Source organism: Zootoca vivipara, chromosome 1, assembly GCF_963506605.1.
Source record: "Zootoca vivipara chromosome 1, rZooViv1.1, whole genome shotgun sequence".
NCBI classification, from domain to species: Eukaryota; Metazoa; Chordata; class Lepidosauria; order Squamata; family Lacertidae; genus Zootoca; species Zootoca vivipara.
In genome coordinates, this window is record NC_083276.1 from 13676410 (window position 1) to 13692055 (window position 15646).

The following is a 15646-nucleotide window of genomic DNA, read 5'->3' on the forward strand; positions in this document are numbered from 1 at the left end:
TCGGCAAGCCCTAGGCTCTGTGGTTTAACCCACAGTGCCACCCGCGTCCTGTATATGCCACTACCACTTCCTAATTGATAAATATATTGGCATGCATTGAGTTTACCATTGCGCATTGTTGCAGGCAGGCATTACTGACTGTTGCGGCTATGGCATTCATTTTATGAAGCTATCATTTTAAGTTGAACCTTTTAAGTTGTATGTTTTATGCATCAAATAAATTTGTATCCCATTCACAGGTCACTTTGGCTTCTTTGTATTCATATATACAAAGGGAACATATACTCTTGCTCTAGCTATGAATCTCCAGTGGGGGCATGCTATTCTATTTCCCTACAGTGTCACTATGTCCAGGGCATTAAAATGGCAGCTTCCTGGCACTGCTTGCAGGAGCAACACGATCACTGAGTAAATCCAAATGAAGGTGGCACAGGCAAAGGAGGGGGCCCACTGCCAGCCCCTGTTCCTGCCCCCCAAGCCTGGAATTGACATGGTCAACAGATCCTACTGTCTTAACTATGGATCATAACAACATTAACTTATGTACAAAACACAGGCAATAAAACATTTAACTAGCTTTGCAACCGTCTATCACATGAATTTGTTGATGCAATAGATAGATTAGTCTCAACTGATCTGGTGCAAGGACAAAGGGAACAACCTTCTCTACCATTGACCTCTCATTTTTTCTGAATTCAATTCTCTGTTTATGCGACCAAAAGCAAAAACTAACAACTCATTTTTGTGGACTTACAGTCCATTAAGTATTATTGTTGCTGACACATTTTTTCTGGCCCATTACTATCCCTCCACAGTATTTGAACATTCAGGGAACGAAGGTTTTCAAAATCTACTTGCTCTTTACTACAGAGGTTTGCAGTGAATGGTTTTGCCCTCCTCTTCTGAGGTTTTATAGTCCAGAGGCAAAGCCCATTGGCTCGTTCCTTTCATATATGGCAACTGTTGTTTTTCATCTAGAACTGCTGACCAGTTAATATTGTCATTTCATTTATTTCAGATTTGTCCTGTTTCATTTCTTCAACGTAATATTAGGCTACCAATGGAAGCTTTTGTGTTGAAATGCTTCTGCCATATATTGAAATACACTGCAGAGGATTCAACCTACAGTATTATGATTGCATTATTGGAGTGTTATGGTAATCATTTCATGTAATAAAGAATATTGCATCTTGTGTGTGTGTTTTGATAATGACCGTCGGTAGCCCCATTGTTTGTAAGAATTTGGAAGAAGCTCATTGTATAACTGCATTTCGAGTTCCCCTAAATGTGGGACGCAGGTGGCGCTGTGAGTTACGGTAAACCACTGAGCCTAGGGCTTGCTGATCAGAAGGTCGGCACTTCGAATCCCCGCGATGGGGTGAGCTCCCGTTGCTTGGTCCCAGCTCTTGCCAACATAGCAGTTCGAAAGCTCGTCAAAGTGCAAGTAGATAAATAGGTACCGCTCCAAGCGGGAAGGTAAACGGCGTTTCCGTGTGCTGCTCTGGTTCGCTAGAAGCAGCTTTGTCATGCTGGCCACATGGCCTGGAAGCTGTACGCCGGCTCCCTCGGCCAATAATGCGAGATGAGTGCCGCAATACCAGAGTCGGTCGCGACTGGACCTAATGGTCAGGGGTCCCTTTACCTTTACCTAAATATGAGACAGGTGGCTCGAAACGGAGATAAGGAATATTTGCAGCTACCGTACTTCATAAAGGCAAAGAGAATAACAGCCACAAGGGATGGCCAGATTAGCACTAAGGAGAATTGGGAGGTGGAGACAGCAGGTGCAGCCCATATGGGACCTGGCATCGAGGGGGCACTTGGGCACTTGACTAGTGTTTGCACATTGCCTTGTGGATTACATGTTCTGCTTTTTTCTTATCAATACCGTAAATGAACAGGGAGAGATTAAGTTGAGATCAGTGCGTGCAAGTTCACTCCTTCCACCCACAAAGCTGAAACAGGAGCATTGCTGTGATTGTTAATCATCTCTTGCGGAGGACTCTCACATGATTGCAGCTTCCCTAGCCTGCCTTAATGAACAAGCACCCGATCGATAAGAGAGCATATTGCCTGACTCTTAGTCCCGCATCGCTCATTGCTACCACCATTATGCCGAAACAAGCCCTCCAGGGGCACACAAATGTCACCAGCACATGGGTATGACGCAGTGTCTTTCCCTTGGCGCGCATGCAAGAAGCATTACCTCCCAGTTAGGAGGCAACATTCAAAGGCTTCATATCATTTTTTAAAATGTGTTGGCCCGTGAGCTGCTATGCTTGCATCTCAACGCATTTTTCCGCAGACTGCAATGCTTTAAAATGCATTAAAAACCTCCTGATACAGGGCTGCCTTCAGATGTTGTCTAAAAGTTGTGTAGTTCTTTATCTCCTTGACATCTGAAGGGAGGGTGTTCCACAGAGCAGGTGCCACTACAGAGAAGGCCCTGAGAAACTGAAACTAAAGAAATTAGACAAGGGTCATAGAATCAAAAGAACTGTGGAGTTGGATGAGACCCCTAAGTGTCATCCAGCTAACCCTCTGCAATTCAGGAATCCCTTCAATAATAATAATAATAACAACAACAACAATAATAACAATAATAAAATTAAAATTAAAATAAAAACATGGAGCCTAAAGACATCACAGTCCCTGCTGTTTCTCACTGTCCAAAAGGTAACACAGACCCTGGTAAGCGTGCCTGGTGTCCCTGGAATCTCAAACTGCTCGGAGGTTGCATGTAACAGTATTCTTCCTCAACAATCCCTTTTCCTCCAGCGAATGGCTTTTAATACAATGCAGGATTGGCTCTGTGGTTTACACCATTAAGCCTCTTGGGCTTGCCAATTAGAAGGTTGGCGGTTCGAATCCCCGCCAACTGCCAACCTAGCAGTTCGAAAGCACACCAGCGCAAGTAGATAAATAGGCGGGAAGGTAAACAGCGTTTCCGTGTGCTCTGGCTTCTGGCTCTGTTGCACCAGAAGCGGTTTAGTCATGCTGGCCACATGACCCAGAAAGCTGTCTGTGGACAAACACCGGCTCCCTCAGCCTGAAAAGCGAGATAGTCACCTTTGACTGGACTTAATTGTCCAGGGGCCCTTTACCTTTTACCCACTACAGCCACAGGTTAAGAGGCAGCTAAGCCATGATGAGCTGTGTGGAGAAACTCACACCAAGGTGGATCACATGTGTTGTTTGGAAATTATGGCTGATGGTGCGCTGACATCTGCTTGTATCTGCCATGAGGATGGAGAAGGGACTAGAACAGGCTGTTGCTTGCTTGTAGGGATGAAATATTTCTAGGCAGAAGCGCCAAGATATTCCAGAGCCCTAATATCTCTGTTCCGTTTTATAAGCTCCGAAAGAACATGATTCTATCACAGTTTGCCTTGCCTGTGCCTTATTCACAAACATAGCTAATTTATTGTGGCCATTAGTTCTGAGATTTACAAGACATCTCTACTGAGATTTGAATGTGGCCTTGTTTTCTTTAAATTTCCATTGCTGCCAAAAAGAGTATTTTCAGAACCACATTGGAAATTTATCTTGAGCTACTGGGGCCCCGCAGAACTGGTCAGCGTGATTATTAATGTGACTGACAAGTGTGACAATTACTATATCAGGAACTGTGACAAATCCCTTCTCACACCCTGCCCCCCCAACCCAACCCAAGACTGCCGAAAAGAGCAGAGTTCACACTATCAAAAATGCTGAGACTTCATTTATGGCTTCCTTGTTTCTGAGCCAGAATGAGACATTGGAGGCTTGACTTCCCCTGACTCTGGATGTTTTAACTCAAGAATTGCTAACCTGGTGCCCTCCTCATGCTATGGGCAACAATCCCCATCAGCTTCAGATGGAAATTGTCGTCCAAAGAATCTGGAAGACCAAGCTAGAGACCCCTATTGCCCTCACAGAGGTACAATTCCCAGAGCTCCCAGGGAAGATGAATTGATTATTAAACCGGTCTGAGAATTTTAGCTCGGTGTGAGGGGAATCAAGGGTCTCCTGACAACTGTCACCATCTTATGCAAACTACAGTCCCCAGAATTCTTTGTGTGAAGCCATGACTGTTTAAAGGGTGGCAGATGGGGCCTTTGTTTGTGTAAAACATTTCTGCTTCCCCTTTGCACACACTCCACACACGACATGCAACCGTCGTACGATATCATAAGATTGCGACGCCCATTATATCTCTACCAATCTGTTGCCTGCAGTGAAAGTGACTTTGCCTCTTTAGCAACACACGCCAGGTATATTTTGTGCCTACAGTCCCTTTGTACACTCTAAAGCAAATGATTGACGTCGTTCAGACTTCTTTTGAATATGGGTGTTTCCAAGCAAAGGCTAAACAAATATCCTTCCTTTATTACCCTTGCCTAGCTCTTCAACACCCTTGAATTTGTAACCTTCAAATGTTTATTCCTGAGGTTTTATCAACGTTCTTGGCCAGCTACTGAATTTTTGGAGTACAGTGGAACCTCGGTTTACGAACACCTCAGTTTACAAATTTTCGGTTTACGAACGCTGCAGACCCATCTGGAACGGATGAATTCACTTTCCATTACTTTCAATGGGAAAGTTTGCTTCAGTTTATGAATGCTTCAGTTTATGAACAGACTTCCGGAACCAATTACACCATGCTTCGGGTTAAGTACGCTTCAGGTTGAGTACTCCACGGACCCATCTTGAATGGGTTAATCCACTTTCCATTACTTTCAATGGGAAAGTTCGCTTCAGTTTATGAACGCTTCAGTTTATGAACAGACTTCTGGAACCAATTGTGTTCATAAACTGAGGTACCACTGTATATATACATGGCCTACTTTTTTTTTGCACTGGATTTACTTGGCCAGAAGTATTAGCTTCAATGGGACTGTCCTCTGAGAGGACACTCTATGATCACAATGTATGGCTGGAAGCAGAGGAGAGGTGGAAGGTGGCAGCTGGGGAACCCCCAAGGGAAGAAAGCTGAGAGCCAGGGGATTGATGGTGAGACAACGAGAAGTGGTCAGAGGGAGAAGTGGTGTTGGAAGCTGAAGAGGGTAACAAGGTTTAGTGAGCAGGAAGAGGCTGTGGAAGACAGCAGTCCAGAAGCAGAGGCAGAAGCAGAGACTGGAGAGGAGGGGAGGCTCAGAGGCAGAGATGAGGCAGGCTGCTGAAGAAGCCAGGGAGTCTCCCCCTCCTGCTACAACCAGCTCTCCTCTCCCGTGGTCTCAGAACCCGAAGAAGTATGAAGAGGGTGGAGCAAAGACAGTCACAGTGACAAAGTCTCAGATTGCTTGGGAAGGACCCAGGGGAGGAGGAAGCTTAGGGAACTGTGGGAAGGCGGGGACCTTCAGTTCTCTCAACTGCCTCATTGGGGCAAGGTCTACCAGGAAGAGATGCTGTGCTTACTCTAATCAGGAGTAGTGTGATAATTAAGGGTTCTTCCAGATGGGCTTAACTGAAAATGGGTCACTGAGATATTCCAATATTTCCTTTCTTTACGTATCTGATTTTCTCCAGTTTTAAATGGGGAGGGAGGCATTTTGTTGCCTTCAGTGTTGTGTTGATGCTGCTAAAAGCTTGCCTGCATGAGGAGCACCAGTCTCACGATAAGCACACATCTGGGCGTTTCTATTTCCCCTTAATTGCCAAGTTCCTAGGATGAACCTTTGACCCTCTTATGCACAATTTCCTGAGTAAAAGGTCCTTTTGAACTTTTAACGTCCTTGTGCACTTTTGAACCTTCTATGCAGGAGAGGCAAAAGGCAACCATTTTTCAACCCAAGTTAGAGAGTACTCGGCAAGGAAAGGGCTTTATCCTGTGAGTTTAATGGACCAAAAATGCAAGCATCGTTTGGGTAAATTCCTCCTTAAAGGTCACCACTTTCCCTAAAGAATTCCTTGTATCCTTGTCCAATCACTGAGGATTTGGGGGGTGTCACTGTTAATGGTCCCCTATGGCTTGGATGCACAGCTCGGATACAGCAGGAGTCATGAATTTTCTGGGCCCAATTTTGTGCAACTCTCTTCCAGTTGAGGTCAGACAAGCCCCATCCCTGTTGAAGTTCTAGCACCTACTGAAGACATCTTTTCAACCCTGCAAGCACTTTAATTGAAGTCTGGTTTTATTGTCTTAAGGGACACGGGTGGCGCTGTGGGTTAAAACACAGAGCCTAGGGCTTGCTGATCGGAAGGACAGCGGTTCGAATCCCCATGACGGGGTGAGCTCCCGTTGCTCGGTCCCAGCTCCTGCCAACCTACCAGTTCGAAAGCACGTCAAAGTGCAAGTAGATAAATAGGTACCGCTCTGGTGGGAAGGTAAACGGCATTTCCGTGCACTGCTCTAGTTTCGCCAGAAGTGGCTTAGTCATGCTGGCCACATGACCCGGAAGCTGTACGCTGGCTCCCTCGGCCAATAAAGCGAGATGTGCGCTGCAACCCCAGAGTCGGTCATGACTGGACTTAACTGTCAGGGGTCCTGTACCTTTATTGTCTTAAGATTTTTTATTTTTATTTTCTCTGTTTTGTATCTTGTACACTGTTTAGAGATGACTGTACGTAAGCAGTGTGTGTGTGATTTCTTAAGTTTACAAAAATGTGTGCATTGCCTCTTTTCAAGTTGTTTTCTACAGATCAGTTTCATTTGTTGTGAGACATTAGTGTTGCATACAGTGTTACGTCAGGAAGAAAAGAGGGGAAAAGAAGAGGGGGCATGGTGAGTAGGGTGGGGTCGAGTGGTTATGCTTCTATTATTCTACTTAAGTGTGTGTGAAAGGTTGTGTCAGCGTCGCTTGTGCAGGTTCTCTTTACTATTCACTCATATTCCTTTGGTGGCGAGAGATGTTGGGTGTGGTTGGTTGTTTGTGATTGGTTGTGGTGAACTTGGTTTTCATTGCGAGTGGGGTGGGTCGGTGTTTTTCAATCAGGTTAGCCAGATTGAATCGTATCCTGTTGGTGGATTCTTGTCGTTGTCTTGTTGGGCTGTGATGTGATAAAAGGGGAGTCATACCAGGGTGAAGGCATCTTCTTCTATTTGCGCTTGTGTCAGTTTCAGCTTATTGGTTAGTTTTTCTAATAAGGCTGTTTCCCATACTATTTGGTACCATTGGTCCATGCTTACTCCTTACAGGTCTCTCCAGTGTCTGGCTATGATGCTTCTGGCTGCTGAGAGGAGGTGGGTTATGAGCTCCTTTAATTAAGCGGTATATAAATTGCTTAAATTAAATAAATAAACGTGCAGAAAGTTCTGCCTCCACTGTTCCACCCACACTGTTGTGTGCCTCTGAGCAAGAGTTTTCGGAAACCACAAATAGATAGAGATCTTTTGTGCTCATCAGGTCCTGCTTTTCCACTTCCCGTTGGAACATCTGGCTGGTCATAATCATAATCATATATTATTTATACCCCACCTATCTAGTTGGGTTTCCCCAGCCACTCTGGGCGGCTTCCAACAAAACATTAAAATACAATAACCTATTAAACATTAAAAGCTTCCCTAAACAGGGCTGCCTTCAGATGTCTTCTAAAAGTCTGGTAGTTGTTTTTCTCTGTGACATCTGATGGGAGGGCGTTCCACAGGGCGGTTGCCACTACCGAGAAGGCCCTCTGCCTGGTCCCCTGCAACTTGGCTTCTCGCAACGAGGGAACCGCCAGAAGGCCCTCGGTGCTGGACCTCAGTGTCCGGGCAGAACGATGGGGGTGGAGACGCTCCTTCAGGCATAGTGGACCGAGGCCGTTTAGTGAGAACAGGATGCTGGATTAAGATGGACCATTGGCCTGATCCAGCAGAACTCTTCTTACATTTATTTCATAGAATCATAGCATTGGAAGGGGGATCCCGAGGATCATGTAGTCCAGGCTTTCCCAAACTTGGGTCTCCAGATGTTTTGGGACTACAATTCCCACCATCCCTGACCGCTGGCCCTGCTAGCTAGGGATGATGGGAGTTGTAGTCCAACAACTGCTAAGAAACCCAAGTTTGGGAAGCTCCGCTCTAGTCCAACTCCCTGCAATGCAGGAATTTGCAGCTGTCCCTTACAGGGATCGAACCTGCAGCCTTGGCGTTATATTACTGCTTGATTGTAATAAAACTTGTTTTTAGCTTTTAATGATTTTGCTCTGCTTCATGTTTTTTTGATATTGCTGCAAACTGCTGTGATATATTTTTAATGATGCAGTGCTATATAAATATGTTTAATAAGTAAATAAATAAAACCTCTAAGCGGTTTACAAGAAATATTAAAATGATTTCATCTTCACCAGCCTCTCTTGATTCAGGTTGCCTGGAGAACTATAGTTGAGTGTCACCAGCATTCTGGTGGTACCTTGCCCCCAAAACTCCTGATGATTGTTCCATCAGCTTCACATTAAATAGCATCAGGAACTGAATAGCACTCTGCAGCACTCCAGAGAGATGACTCTGTAACATCCACAGGTAGCCGGGGGGGGGGGGGGGGGAGAACCTGTGAAGCTCTTTATAATTTGGCAGTGCCAGTCTTCCTCTGCAGCTGGAAGGAACTGCTTGTCTCCTTGTATAAATCATTCACAGCATACAACAAATTGCTTCACATCCAGGTCCTAGAGGTGATTAATCACAGGTTGTCAGCTCTTGCTGTTCATCAGCTTGCAAAATTAAAAGACTACTCTTTTCGTCCTAGGTAGGCCACAGCAGACCTGGAAAACTATCAATATATATATAGGAAATAAATTTATAAGTGGAAGCATTGCTTTAAATTGAAAAGGGGGACAGAATTGGTGCTTGGAAGGCATATTTTTCCACCCACCTGCCTTTCCAGTTTGGGCAGGTGAAGTCCTGAATTGCCAGAATCCTAGCCATGCCTGATTCAGATGCAACAGAGAGGAAGAGCCGAGTGTCACCAGCATAATGTTTTTATTTATTTTTGATGGTAGAGATCAGGGGTCAGCAACCTTTTTCAGCCATGGGCTGGTCCCTCAGATCATGTGGTGGGCTGGACTATATTTTGAAGACAAAAAAAAAGGAACGAATTCCTATGCCCCACAATAACCCAGAGATGCATTTAAAATAAAAGGACACATTCTACTCATGTAAAAACATCCTGATTCCCGGACCATCTGGGGGCTGGATGGAGAAGGCGATTGGGCCGCATCCGGCCCCCGGGCCTTAGGTTGCCTACCCTGGTACAGGTGATTTGTTTTGAGAACGTACCGGTAATTGTTGCAACAGTAAACAACAAATACCATGTCCTAATAAAATTACAGCTTTTTGTCATGCTATGTAATAAAATTTTCTTTTGATCACTCCAGATTGTGCCAGATTTCCCGATGGGTGAGACTCCCACCAGAGTCTTAACAATTAATGTATAAATAAACATTGGTATCATGTTGATGGCATCCCTGCCCCAGACTCCTAATGACCACTCCCAGATAAGAAGAGTACTGGTGATAAAATGGTGCCCTTTGGTACACCATAGGGTAGACATCAAGGGGCTGATGAACACTCACCCAATGTAGATATGAACAGAATTGCTCCAGATTACCATGGCCACTGGCATCGAAAGCTGCAGAAGTGCTGTAGCTCAGTGCGTGCTTTGGGTGCATAATGTCCCATGTTCAATCCCCAGCTCCTCCTCCCAGCCAGCATGGTGTAGTGGTTAAGAGCAGTGGACTCGTAATCTGGGGAACCGGGTTCGCTTCCCCGCTCCTCCACATGCGGCTGCTAGGTGACCTTGGGCTAGTCACACTTATCTGAAAGTCTCTCAGCCTCACTCACCTCACAGAGTGTTTGTTGTGGGGGAGGAAGGGAAAGGAGAATGTTAGTCGCTTTGAGACTCCTTAAGGGGAGTGAAAGGCGGGATATCAAGTCCAAACTCCTCCTTCTCCTTCTCCTCCTCCTCTTCTTCTTCTCCTTCTCCCCTGCCTAGAACTCTGGAGAGCTACTGCCAGTCAGTGTAGACAATATTGTGGTTGATGGACCAATGCCCGGATTCAGTATGTTCCCAGCATGTTTGCACTCCTGTCTCAGCCGCATCTACACTGGCTTGGTCATGTCCACAGAATGGAAGATGGCAGGATCCCCGAGGACATGCCCTATGGGGAGCTGCCATCAGGCACCAGGCCCATTGGGAGACCAACTCTGCCCTAGAGGTGTATTCCAAACATGACATGAAGTCCGGCAACATCAATCCTGTCATGTGGGAATCCCCTGCAGACAACCGCAGTGCCTGGAGACAGCCAGGCCATGTATCTCCAGCAGTGACCCGAGGAGGAATGACTGCCGGGAGGAGCACAGGCAGAAGAAACGCCACGGTGCACCTGCAGCAGCTCAACTGGATGCCTTCATCTGCCCCAGCTGCAACAAAACATGTCTCTCCTGTATCGGTCTCTGCGGTCACGGCAGGCCCTGCAACCATCCAACAGTTTGACTTCACCCCCAAGGGAGCACTCCTCCATTGTTTCCCAAGAAAAATAAATGCCAACAACTGGGCCTAGGGCGGACTTATTGAGCATGTGGTCAGATGCGCCAGGACTCACATCTTCTGAAACTGATGCCACAGCAGAAGCTTAGACATGGCAATGGACACCTCTACAGAGGTTGTGACGGCCACTAGCTGATGGCTTTAAAAAACAAACAAACCAGGAAGATAAATGAATAAAGGACAATGCTAGTCATGGCTTTTAGATATAATTTCAGGAAGCTGCCTTATCCAGTCAGGCTATCTGTCCATCAAGTCTGTTATTGTATACTCTGAAAGGCAGCAGATCTTAAAAATCTGAGGCAGACAAAGGCCTTTCCCCATCACTTGCTACCTCAATTGCTTTTAACTGGAGATGACAAGCACTGAACCTGAGACTTTCTGCAAGCAAAGCATGTTTTCTATCACCGAGTGGTGGTCCTCCACTAAGATGGGAACCTCGAGGTTTAGACAAGAAAAGCAAACCTACATAATATAGTCCATGACCAATCAATAGATGCAAAAGGATAAACAGAGTCAAGGTACCCAATAAACTGCATGCATTTCTGTCACAGATATGAAAATGTTTCAGCAATGTTACAAAAAGTCAGTCCTAAGGCCCCTGGCCAATAGACTACTATACAATAACAACCAAGTAATCCTATGTGCTTCACAACACTGAAATGAAGACAAACACAGTGTGGAGCAGTGGGAATTTGAGTCAGCACAGCTAGGTATTTCAGAATACATTTTTCTGTGCACCATGGTTGAGGTATTTCAGAATATACTGATGTGATAGACACCGCCTGCAACTGTATATGGGCCAGAGTCCATAGACTTACTCTTCGAAAAGTTTTTAATATTTTCATATCTGCGTTCTAGAAATACATGATGCTTCTGTAGTGTCATTAAGTGTTTTCTCCCCACCCCACCCCTGGTTTAGAAACACATTTCTGGCCCTTTGTAAAGATAGGCTTGAAAGTATGTAAGTAACATGTCAAGAGACAGAGCTCTGGGGGCCCTTTCTCAAAAGCAATGCTATGTAAATGTGTGCAGATTCTTACATTATTAACCAGCCTCATGAACAGACCATAGGATAGTTTTTCCTGAACTTTATTTTGCAGAGTGAAGACGGCTCTCTATGGTGATAAGGAGCACCTGGCTGACCATTAATGGAACCAAAATGTAGAACCTGATGGTCCCTTGGTCAGAGATCCTGCAAGCCAGTTCTTCAAATCACGTGTTCTTGTAAGGTAAGAAGTGTAAGACCTTTGTTCATGCAAAAGAACTACAGAAACGACGAGAGTGAGGTCAGCGCTTCCCACACATTGACATCTTTGAAGCCAGTCTGTTGGAGCAGCTGCAGAGGTGGGTGTGCTGCTCCACGTCCCCAAATCACGTCAGAAGAGCCGGGCATATCTGCCAGCTTTGAAGAATCTAAAGGACACCCCACAATGCCCTGGTGTAGAAAACATGTGCTGGGCTTGAACGGATGAAAAGCATGTAACTTAAGAGTGCAAGAGCCTGCTGCTGGATCAGGCCAATGGCCCTGTTCTCACAGTGGTCAAAACTGATACCTGCGGGAAACCTGCAAACAGGATTTGAGTGCAAGAGGATGCCCCAATTGTGCGGTTTCCAGCAAGTGGCACCCAGAAGCATCGTCAATAGCCCTCTCCTCCATGCAGTTGTCCAATCCCCTTTTAAAACCACCCAACTCAAGTTTCCATTACTGCCACCAATGGGAGCGAGTTTCATAGCTGTTAGCTATGCACTGGCTGAACAAGTACTTACTTTTATTGGCCCTGAATCTCCCAACAGGGAGATTCACACCTGCGAGTGTTGTACTTCAGGCTCTGTTTGTGGGCTTCCCACAGGCATCTGCAGGAAGAGGGTGTTGGACTAGCGAAGCCTTTGGGTGCTTCTTAAATTTATGCATGCAACCCTCTCTCTCTCCCGTCTCTCTGCCGCAGACCCAAGCTGCAGAGATTGTCTTCATTAAGACTGCCAGCGCCGACTTTGGTGCAGGTGTTCTTCCTTTCCGCCGGGGATGCTGGAAGACACTTTGCAATTCAATCAGGCATGCAGAGACTTGTCCGCAGGGAATGACAGCTCTTCCACACCTGCCTAGGCGAGCGAGTCAAGGAAGGAGAGAACAGGCTGCACCCTCCATCGCTCTCCTGTGAAACCCAGCAGTGGGGCACCAGCAATGAATAACGGCAGAGGTGTGAATTCTTTGAATAATGGCAGAGATGTGAATTCTTAGTTTGACTGCAACGTTTTTAACCGGGAGTGAGGGACAATGTAAGAGGCATTGACACTATAAGCCTGTCTTCACCAACTTTGGACCACAATTTCCAACAGGGGCAGCTGTAACCCAAAACCTCTGAGGGGCACCAGGTTGCAAAAGGCTGCACAGGCAACTTAACTCACCTAGCTGCAAAAAGTGCTGTGCATTTAGGTTTTCCAACTTTTAGAAACCCATCCCTGCTCTGTCCCTTTATTGCTTCCTCCTCCTTTTTAATACCAGAGAAGAAAAGTGCTTGGCATTTTTATAGCATTGTATGTTTGATGTTCTGTCCTGCGGCAAAAGGGGAAGAAAATACAGCCCTCTGTTACAGCACTTTCCAACTCGCTGCAATGCAGCGAATGCTGGAGCAACAGGGGGAGGCTTCATGAGACTGGCTAAGGCTGCAAAGACTGTGCACATTTTCTCAGGACAAGCGCCACTGAACGCCACTTACTTCTGAATAAACGGGCCAACACCACATGAAATAAGCCAAAATTAAATCACATCTGCACTGTTGATTGCAACATTTCATTTCAGTTTGCCTGGGAGCCTGATTCAGCCCTCAGGTCTCTCTGTTCAGCCCTTGTTGTTGTTGTTGTTTAGTCGTTTAGTCGTGTCCGACTCTTCGTGACCCCATGGACCATAGCACGCCAGGCACTCCTGTCTTGCACTGCCTCCCGCAGTTTGGTCAAACTCATCTTCGTAGCTTCGAGAACACTGTCCAACCATCTCGTCCTCTGTCGTCCCCTTCTCCTAGTGCCCTCAATCTTTCCCAACATCAGGGTCTTTTCCAAGGATTCTTCTCTTCTCATGAGGTGGCCAAAGTATTGGAGCCTCAGCTTCACGATCTGTCCTTCCAGGGTGCACTCAGGGCTGATTTCCTTAAGAATGGATAGGTTTGATCTTCTTGCAGTCCATGGGACTCTCAAGAGTCTCCTCCAGCACCATAATTCAAAAGCATCAATTCTTTGGCGATCAGCCTTCTTTATGGTCCAGCTCTCACTTCCATACATCTACACCTTCCTTTGAGAGTTTTTGACAGGACTGGAATGAGTCCTTGTTCTCACATAATCCCTCTTGCTTGCCTAGATGGAGGGTTGAGAGCAGGGTCCGACTCTGTGTATAATTGAGCCTACTCTTGTTGGCATCCATCTGTATTGAGAGAGAATGGAGTGTGCCTCTGGGGGTGAAGTCAAACTATTGTGTTAGCAGCACCCAATGGATTTCCCCAGGGTACAAGCCTGGGCAGTGTGTCTGGAGGTCCTGGGCTGTCCAGATGACGAGACACCCCCCCCTTTTGGCCTGGCTGATGTGGTCCAAAGGAAAGCAGAGCAAGACGTTTGGCACCAGCTTGGCTGCAGGAGTTGCCGGAAGGAGGCGTTCAAGGCGCCATCCAACCATCTTAGGGACTCCCTTCTGGATCTGTGTAGAGTTTTTACTCCTGAGCCTTTTCTTCTCCTGAAGAGATCCCGCAAGGCAGCATAGGCTTAGAATCAAGAATAATGGGGTGTTAGGGGAGGGGTGGGGGACATGTTCTGCTCCTTCTGGGTTCCTGTTCCATCTTTGGTTCCTGTTTGCAGCTCTCACCTGTGGCTCCTAGAAGCTGCCAGCATGTGACAGCAGCTGCACCCTGGCAAACGGCTTCAACTGGCCGGCTAAACCAGGTGAGGGCAGCCGATGGGTCTCCAAGCCCTTGGTGAGTTAGGGACTTCCTCTGCATGTGAAGACAGGCTCCAGCAGATTCAACCAATATTGGGTCCAATGGTCAAGGAGGGGGTTTCCTGTGTGTGCTGTAGAAGGAAGCGAGGGGCAGATGAGGCTTGCCTAGGGCTGGGCAATACATAAAAATATTGTCCAAAACTGGTTTGAAGCCCATATTGTGTTTTTGGTTTCATCATTTTTGACCTAGCAAAAATATTGCGAATCATGATGTGTGTGTGTGTGCGCGCACGCACGCGCTATGTAAAAATCACAATGCGGGGAAAACAGTGAATCCAGCCAGTGCCCCCATATAGCTCTATCCTTATATCATGTGATAGATCAGTATTTCGGGATGTTTAGCTGGTGATATATTGCAATGCTGAAAACCAGGTATCGCCCAGCTCTCGGCTCGTCAGCCTTGGAAAACATCCCATCTAGCCTACTGCACAAAGGTAGCATATACATTCGTTGCTCCGCCCCCTTTGCCTCTGGCCACGCCCACCACCTGCATGTGACCCCTATAAGGTTGTTCAAATGGGAGTATGGAAAAAGCCCCCTCCCCCTTTTCTGGCTTTGCACTAGAAGCACATTGTACCAAGGACACCCAGTGTCGATTTGACTGCAAGCATCTTAAGGACAGAGGCGTTCCCTTGGTTCCGTTTCCTCTCCTTTTGTAGGTTTAAGCAGCTCTCCCCCCCTCCTTCCCAGTTGACCTGATGTTTGCATATGCCTGCTGTTCTCTCTTTGCTTGCAGGCAGGCGTTTGTAGCTACCCCATTAATGATGCAGCAGCAGTAGCAACTTCTAACCCTGCTTTCCCTCAAAAGTACTTTCGAGCACTGCATAACAGAAGACTTTTAACATCCTTCCGAAGAGGAGGAGGAGGAGGAGGAGGAGGAGGAGGAGGAGGAGGAGGAGGAAAGCTGCAGCCCTGGAACACTTACGTAACAGCCTCGAGCTCAAATGATTTGCTTTTCTGGTTTTTAATCTGCTCAGCTGTTCTATCTTTGCTCGCTGCGGTTGGTGGAACTTTTGTTAAACTGTTACGGATTAGCACCGGGGCTGTAACCCGTCAAAAGCTCAGCCATGTTTATTTTTGGTCAAGAAAAGGGTAAAACCGGATCCCGCACTTTCAGCCGTATCTATTAATCAGCCGGCGCATGGAATGGATAAAAAGATTTGCCTCGTGGCTCGCATTTCACCCAGGCCCTAGGAAGATAAGGTTGTGGCGTGCATGT

General features: G+C 46.5%; 1 protein-coding gene across 1 annotated transcript in view; it reads left to right on the forward strand.

Moving 5' to 3' along the window:
* The window catches only part of BAG5 (BAG cochaperone 5), a 90341-nt gene extending 76136 nt beyond the window's left edge, over window positions 1–14205 (forward strand). Inside the window, exon 2 of the transcript XR_009557147.1 lies at window positions 11546–14205. The gene's annotated coding sequence lies outside the window, so the exon portion shown is untranslated. The remainder of the gene's footprint in view (window positions 1–11545) is intronic.
* Window positions 14206–15646: the final 1441 nt, after the last annotated feature.